Here is a 7752-nt window from a genome sequence, read left to right as displayed (position 1 = left end):
ACTGATAAAAGCTTATGTGTATAAGGATTTGGTTGGGGGGGGGCAGTAAAAAAAGGATTTGAGCAGTAGTCCCTGAGGTATCAAGTGGCTAAAAGTAAAAGCCCACTTTAATTGTATAAGCATAGTCTGCAAGTTTGCTGTTAGTCTAGCTTATTGATATGTCATGGTGGACTTCCCCTTTACTGCTCTGTTTTCAACTGTATCTGTGCATTCATTCTAGTTCTCCTAAAATTGGGGAGAAGGAAGATGGAGGAAGAGAAGAAAAATCAACACTTTATTTTTCTAGTTAGGTGTGAGAGGGTGAAAACTGGAGTCTAAAATTGAGTTTAATATCTTAAATATGTACCTTTTTAAAATATAAATAGCAGTTCATTATAAAACAGGACAATGACAGAAAAATACCAAATACCAAATCATACTTGAATTTAAAGTTGGAGTCATTGAAAATGTATGAATTGGGATGTCAGATTTGTAGAAATAAAAACCAGAAATGAGTGGAAGTCAATGTAGTCTCAGAAGCAAGTTCAACTGAAGATTAGGTAAGGAGCTATTTAAATTCATTAATTTTGGGGAGTGCCTGGGTAGCTCAGTCGGTTGAATGTCTGACTGTTGGTTTCAGCTCAGGTTATGATCTCATGGATTTGTGGGTTTGAGCCCTGCCTCAGGCTCCACGCTGACCATGCAGAGCCTGGTTGAGATTCTCGTCTCCCTCTCACTCTGCCCCTCCCCCATTCATGCTCTGTCTTAAAAAAAAAAAAAGACAACAATTTTAAATTCATTAATATTTTGATGGATTCAAATGATGGATTGGAGACAAGACAACAAATTTTGATACAGATTATAATGATAACGATGATGATCATAAGAATGATTATTACTAAGCACTTACTCTGTGCCACAGATAGTGCTGTCATACCATTTTCATGAGAAGAAAACTGAGGCTGAGGGGAGTTACATGAGATCTCAGTTATCTATGTTTGTGTAACAAACTACCCCGACACTTGGTGAGTAAGCAAAGGTAGGGAGACAGTTCCACTGTATTCTACGTGAGTAATACTATAGTGGTTTTATGCATCTGAATTGTTGCCCCCTTCTAGGGGTCACAGATAACCTAGAGAGCACCAACAGGAACACCTGCAAGTCAGTTATCACGGAAGTGTGCAAGCCAAAACCAAGTGACTGTTAGGCCTACTGAAGAAGGGATTCTGGTAATGGATAGAAGGTTGGGTGTTAAGCTCCATGTTTAGTAAGTATAGGGCACAGAGGACAGGGCATAGAAGAGTACATGGCACATGGTGGCAAATTCATTTTAAATTATTTAACTGTGGTTCCTTCCAACTTTGAGGGTCTAGGGCTCTATATTTTTTTGAGGACATAATTGTGCATAAATAACTATTTAATCATGCATGTAACCAAGAGTTTTATATCACTTCATGAAAGGTCTGCAATACCAAAAGCATTACTACAAATAGTGTTGCTGTGTTACCCAATTCCAGGGGCACTATTCATGGAACACATAAAGTGAATATCACCCCCTAAAGTTCTATGACACAGAGGTCCGTATAAATATAAGGCAAGTTTAGTAAAACAAGTTGCCATTTCTATCAATGGTAGAAGATAAAAATAGTAACTGAAGCTCTTTTTTTTTTTTCTAGCATTTCAACATGCTTGCATGGTCACATTCAGAATCCCAAGTTTTTCCTTTCAAAGTCCATCAAGGTCAATCTAGTTTATCCAATGTCCTTCTCTCTTCCTTTCTTTCTAACAGAATCTCAATTTTGTTAGGAGTGGTAATATACCTAACTAGTAGACACATTTCCAGCCTCCCTCACAGCTAGGAGCAGCCATGTGACATAGTTCTAGGAGATATTTCAACTGAGAGATTCTGGGAGTGCTTTGCTTCCTTATTATAGTCCCCACCCCCCTCTGGCTGCCTCTTCCTTCTCCTTGGAATACAGGTGTATTGTTGGAAGTAGAGCAGACATTTTGTTAGTATAAGGTAATCGTAAGAATAAAAGTTACATGCTAGGAATTTAGGTACAGAAAGTTAAAAGAAGTCTGGTTCCCTCATAGCAGCATGGAATCACTTTAAGAGCCTTGGACTACTTACTTGTTCAATGGGAAAAATTAATCCCCTATTTGGTTAAGCTTGTTACTTGAGTTTAAACTGTTACTTACAGCTGTGTTCAATTCTAAAAAACATCCTTGATAATAGTTTTTCTCAACTGGGTTATCTGTAGGTCTTTATGTGTCCTAAATATAATTTTATAAATTCAATTCTTATAAATTTAAGGATTCATGTGTTCTCTGAGAACTGTTAAATGTAATGTTTTTCTTTTAGTGATAATTAAAAAAATAAAAATAAACATGTTCTGAATCATCTGGATGTGATCATAACTGAATGCTGCTCTATGATTTTGATTTCCATGATTTCATTGGTTATTACAATTACAAGAAAGCATTTAGCTTTAATGTTTATAGGTTTAATTTTAATGGTTTATAGGTTTAACTGTAATGGTTTATAAGTTGATTGCAGGCTGTTATTAGTTTAGCAACTCCTAATGTTAAAATGATCACTCTTGCAGGGCATCTGCTTTATACTCCTACTGAATCGCCTTACCTGGTGTATCTAGTTAGCTATGAAGAAGGGGCAAAGGCTGTTCATTAATCAGTAACTAATGCTTTGTTAAGTGATGGTCAGATGATGTCAAAGAACACCTCATGAACAAGTGTCTCATGCTAGCTTAAAGGGAGAAAGGTGGTGGGAGAATCGAGACACCATTGCAAGGTGTAGGCAGTATAGGTATGCAGACCCCAGAAGGAGATGCACTATAGCATTAGGATGATATTCGTGGAGAGTATTGCTTGAGGAGTCTCATCTTGAATATTTTAACTTGCAATAGTTCCTTAGCAGCCAGATAGTAGTAATTAAGGAAAACATTTTTATTCAACAGTATTTTAAATTAGTAAGCAAATAATTTTCAATATTGCATTCTGGAGCAACTTATTAAAGTATTACAGAGTCTGGGGTGCCTGGGTGGCTCAGTCAGTTAAGTGTCTGACTCTTGATTTCAGCTCAGGTCATGATCTCACGGTTTGTGATTTCCAGCCCCACATCTGGCTCTGTGCTGACAGCTCAGAGCCTGGACCCTGCTTCAGATTGTCTCAGTCTCTCTGCCCCTCCCCCTGCTCTCTCTCGCTCTCTCTCAAATATAAATAAACATTAAAAAAAAAAAAAGGATTCTCTCCCTCTCCCGCTGCCCCTCTCCCCGCTCACACTCTTTCTCTAAAATAAATAAGTAAATGGGGCACCTGGGTAGCTCAGTCAGTTAAGCGTCCGACTTCAGCTCAGGTCATGATCTCACAGTCTCTGGGTTCGAGCCCCACATCAGCCTCTGTGATGACAGCTCAGAGCCTGGAGCCTGCTTCAGATTCTGTGTCTCCCTCTCTCTCTGCCCCTCCCCTGCTCATGGTCTGTCTCTCTCTGTCTCAAAAATAAATAAAAACATTAAAAACATTTTAAAATAAATAAGTAAATAGTGTTTTAAAAAATATATTTTAAAAAGTAAAATACTACATAGTCTGAAAAAAATGAAATAAAAGTAATAAAAGTTAAATAATTAAATTTGAGAAATGAAGCCAACTTTGGACTTCCTCAAGAATATTTTTCCTTTCACAAGGAACTTCATATTACTAATATTACTAATATTTGAGAAAACTACTTTAACCTACTAGGTCGAGGGAGCCAGATCTTCTGAAGAACTGGACTGGAAACCAATGCTTCGCCCAGCAAAGAGCCATACTTACTTGAATTGGCAGAGAAAAAATTTAAGGGCCTCACTTCTAAGAAATGAAGCAAAATATGATTCATGCAAGCATTTTCTCAGTTGCTGCCATGACACCAAGCAATTCTTCCTAACAAAGTTCTATCTAATGCCTTCAGCAACCAGCGACTTAGTAAGAGATATATATGTATTTTTTTTTCATTTAAAAGAGTTTGGAGAAAACTTAGTAAATTTCACAGGTGGCAGCTTGTCTGCATACTATTTGATTTTTTTTTTTTTTTAAATATGGAACGCTTCACGAATTTGCGTGTCATCCTTGCGCAGGGGCCATGCTAATCTTCTCTGTATCGTTCCAATTTTAGTATATGTGCTGCCGAAGCGAGCACACTATTTGACTTTTTAAACCATTCCATTTTGTTGTTACCCTTTCCCAGGTGTACGAAACTTCAGTGCTGATGGTGGGGACCAATGGAAATTATTATTGGTAGAAACAGCCCATCTTTATGAATGACCCTTCAGCCACAAAATGCTATTCTTTTTAAGTTGCTCTTAATGACTTTGTCCTTCCTCCTATTCTCATAGAAATTCTCAGAAGTCCTGGTCTTGGCTTACCTCCTTCTACAGGTTTTCATTTACTCTCACAGTTTTAAGTATCCTTGTTATTGTAAGTGATGTGAACACATATAATTCATTAATGTATTTTAAAAATACCTATTATATCTATCGTGTGCTATGGACCATGCTGCTAAGTATTAGGGTTATAATGTGATGAACAAGATAGGCACAAGTTTCCACATTTCTAGCTTCCTACTGGTCATCTCCCCTTTGGAATGCTAAATTCAACATACCCCAAAGTGAGGTCTTTATCATCTCCTCCAAACTCTGTTTCACTGCATGTCTGTGAGGCACACCACACTTCACCTAATTCCCCTGAGACTCCTCCTTGATTCCTCGCTTTCAGTTCCCATATCTGATGCCCAGAATTTGCTTACTGCCCTCGAATCCCATCTCTCCATGTTCTGCACTACTGCCTTCATTCAGGCTCTCCACCTCTTTTCCCTGGTCATGGCAATAGCTTCCTTATTTGTCTCCCTACCCCATATCTTCTTGGTCCCCTAAATCTGTTCTCTCTACAGCTGCCAGAATGATCAATAATGCAACCCAATGTGGTCACTCTCTTATTTAAAACTCTGAATTTCTTTCTATACTTCCACTTTAATTTTACCCATAAAATTAGAATCCTGGCTTATGAGATACATCATAACCAATCTCTGTGTTTTTTGTCTCTACATTCTAGTCTTTGGCATTTACATTCTGCCAATATTGAACTTTTTGTACTTCCCCATACACATTGTATTTTTTCCCACTTCTTTTACTGTTTTCTCTGCTTGGAACTCGTCCTTCACTTTTTTCCTCCTTAACTAACTCTTTAGTGATCTTTCAACACCTGAATACATGGTGTCTTATTCATCTTTGCATGTCTAGCAAAGTATAGGCCTCCTGTAAATAGAAGAATAATAAATACATAACGAAACCTCTGTGCTGCTAATTCTCAAATCTATATCTCCAGTGGTGAACTCTGGACAACTCTACTTGGATGTCTGAAGAGCATCTTAGTGTCGTTTATCTCAAACCAAACTGCTTACCTTCTCCATTAAGAAAGGAGTCAATGAATCATTAAATTCTACTGAAAACATTATTACACTATATGTTAACTAACTTGGATTTAAATAAAAAATAATAAAATAAAATAAAATAAAATAAAATAAAATAAAATAAAATAAAAAAGAAAGGAGTCAGTATAGTAATAGGGTGGACTCCAGAGTCACAAAGCCTGGCCAGACCACACAGTAAGGCACAACTCCAGGGGGCACCATTTACATTATAGTCTATATAAATGTCACATTTGCATATTGTACATGATGGTTCTGCTGCCTGGCCCAACACTTCTTAGCTGTGACCTTGGACAATTTACTTAAATTCTTTAGGCATCAGGTATTTTGTCCGTAAAACAATACTCAATAAATGTCTTTATTTTTTAAAGTTTTATTTACTTTTTGAGAAGGAGAGAGCACAAGCAGGGGAGGGGCAGAGGGAGAGAGGAGGACAAAGGATCTGAAGAGGGCTCTGCGCTGACAGTCCCAGGCTGACAGCAGACAGCAGGGTGCCCGATATGGGGCTCAAACTCACAAACTGCAAGATCACTCACTACCTGAGCTAAAGTTGGGTGCTCAATGGCCTGAGCCACCCAGGCGCCCTTGTTTGTTATTATTTTTAACCTCAAATCTGCTTCTCCTCTAGTATCTCCTATGTCACAGGTAAATGACATTACTCCTTTGAAATTTTTTTTATTTTTTATTTAAAAAAAAATTTTTTTTTTCAACGTTTATTTATTTTTGGGACAGAGAGAGACAGAGCATGAACGGGCGAGGGGCAGAGAGAGAGGGAGACACAGAATCGGAAACAGGCTCCAGGCTCTGAGCCATCAGCCCAGAGCCCAACGCGGGGCTCGAACTCACGGACCGCGAGATCGTGACCTGGCTGAAGTCGGATGCTTAACCGACTGCGCCACCCAGGCGCCCCTTGAAAATTTTTTTAATGTTGTATTTATTTCTGAGAGAGAGAGAGAGAGAGAGAGAGAGAGAACAAGGATGAGTGGGGGAGGGGCAGAGAGAGAGGGAGACACAGAAGCTGAGGCAGGCTCCAGGCTCTGAGCTCTCAGCACAGAGCCTGACAAGGGGCTCGAACTCATGAATCATGGTCAGCTGCTTAACCGACTAAGCTACCCAGTCACCGCCCCATGACATTTCTCCTTTGTCACCAAGATAAGAAACCAAGGCATCAGATTGAAGGATTGAACTTCCTCTTTCTTCTCACCCTAAATCCAATACAAGGCCTGTAGAAATATTTTTTCTTTCCTTCATCCCATCTTGCTGCTAATGTCATATTAGTTCTGAGACTTCTCTTGTGGGTCTCTGCTTCTTGTCTCCCAGTCATTATTTTTCATATCACATAGCTGCTAGAGTTATCTTCCTAAAACATAGTTCAAATAAGTTAACTTCACATCTCAAAAATGTTTTTTAAATTTTTTTTAATGTTTATTTATTTTTGAGAGATAGAGCATGAGTCGGGGAGGGGCAGAGAGAGAGAGACAGAATCTGAAGCAGCCTCCAGGCCCTGAGCCATCAGCACAGAGCCTGACATGGGGCTCCAACTCACAAGCCATGCCATCATGACCTGAGCCGAAGTCAGAGGCTCAACCGACTGAGCTACCCAGGCACCCTTACATCTCAAAAATCTTTAAAAAAAAATTTTTTTTTTAAATGTTTATTTATTTTTGAGACAGAGAGAGACAGAGCATGAACGGGGGAGGAGCAGAGAGAGAGGGAGACACAGAATTGGAAGCAGGCTCCAGGCTCTGAGCCATCAGCCCAGAGCCCCATGCGGGGCTCGAACTCACAGACCGTGAGATCGCGAGATCGCGAGATCGTGACCTGAGCTGAAGTCAGATGCTTAACCGATTGAGCCACCCAGGCGCCCCTCAAAAATCTTAAGTACATTCCAAAATTAAGCATTCCTCCTATGCCAGTTACTCTGCTAGGTTCTGATACTACAAGATAAATAAAACCAGTAAAATCCTTCCCAGACCACTGTTAAATAAGGAAGGACAAAACAATCACGTGTAAACTTAGAGCTAGTGGTATATATTAGGTACTGTAGAAGGATAAAGAAGAAAGACTCCTTGCTCCCATTTCCAAGTCTTTGCTGTTCTCAGGAAAGAGATTCCATAGTCACTTGCTTAGGCAAGTGTTCAACAGATTCTTTTCTCTTTTCAGAACTCTGTCCTGGTATTTCAGGTTCTTTTATTTTTATTTTTTTGTATATATACTTAAAGTTTATTTATTTATTTTTAAGAAAGAGACAGCACAAGCAGGGGAGGGGAACAGAGAGAGGGAGAGAAAGAATC

The 7752-nt window shown here is 39.1% G+C and overlaps 1 non-coding gene across 1 annotated transcript; it reads right to left on the bottom strand.

The window, feature by feature from the left end:
* Positions 1–4064: 4064 nt before the first annotated feature.
* On the bottom strand, positions 4065–4171 carry LOC113599728 (U6 spliceosomal RNA). Its single transcript, XR_003420628.1, has one exon. It is a non-coding gene; the product is annotated as a U6 spliceosomal RNA (small nuclear RNA).
* Positions 4172–7752: the final 3581 nt, after the last annotated feature.

This window comes from Acinonyx jubatus, chromosome C1 (genome assembly GCF_027475565.1).
Source record: "Acinonyx jubatus isolate Ajub_Pintada_27869175 chromosome C1, VMU_Ajub_asm_v1.0, whole genome shotgun sequence".
Lineage (NCBI taxonomy): Eukaryota > Metazoa > Chordata > Mammalia > Carnivora > Felidae > Acinonyx > Acinonyx jubatus.
This window is presented reverse-complemented; position numbering and strand designations above follow the sequence as displayed.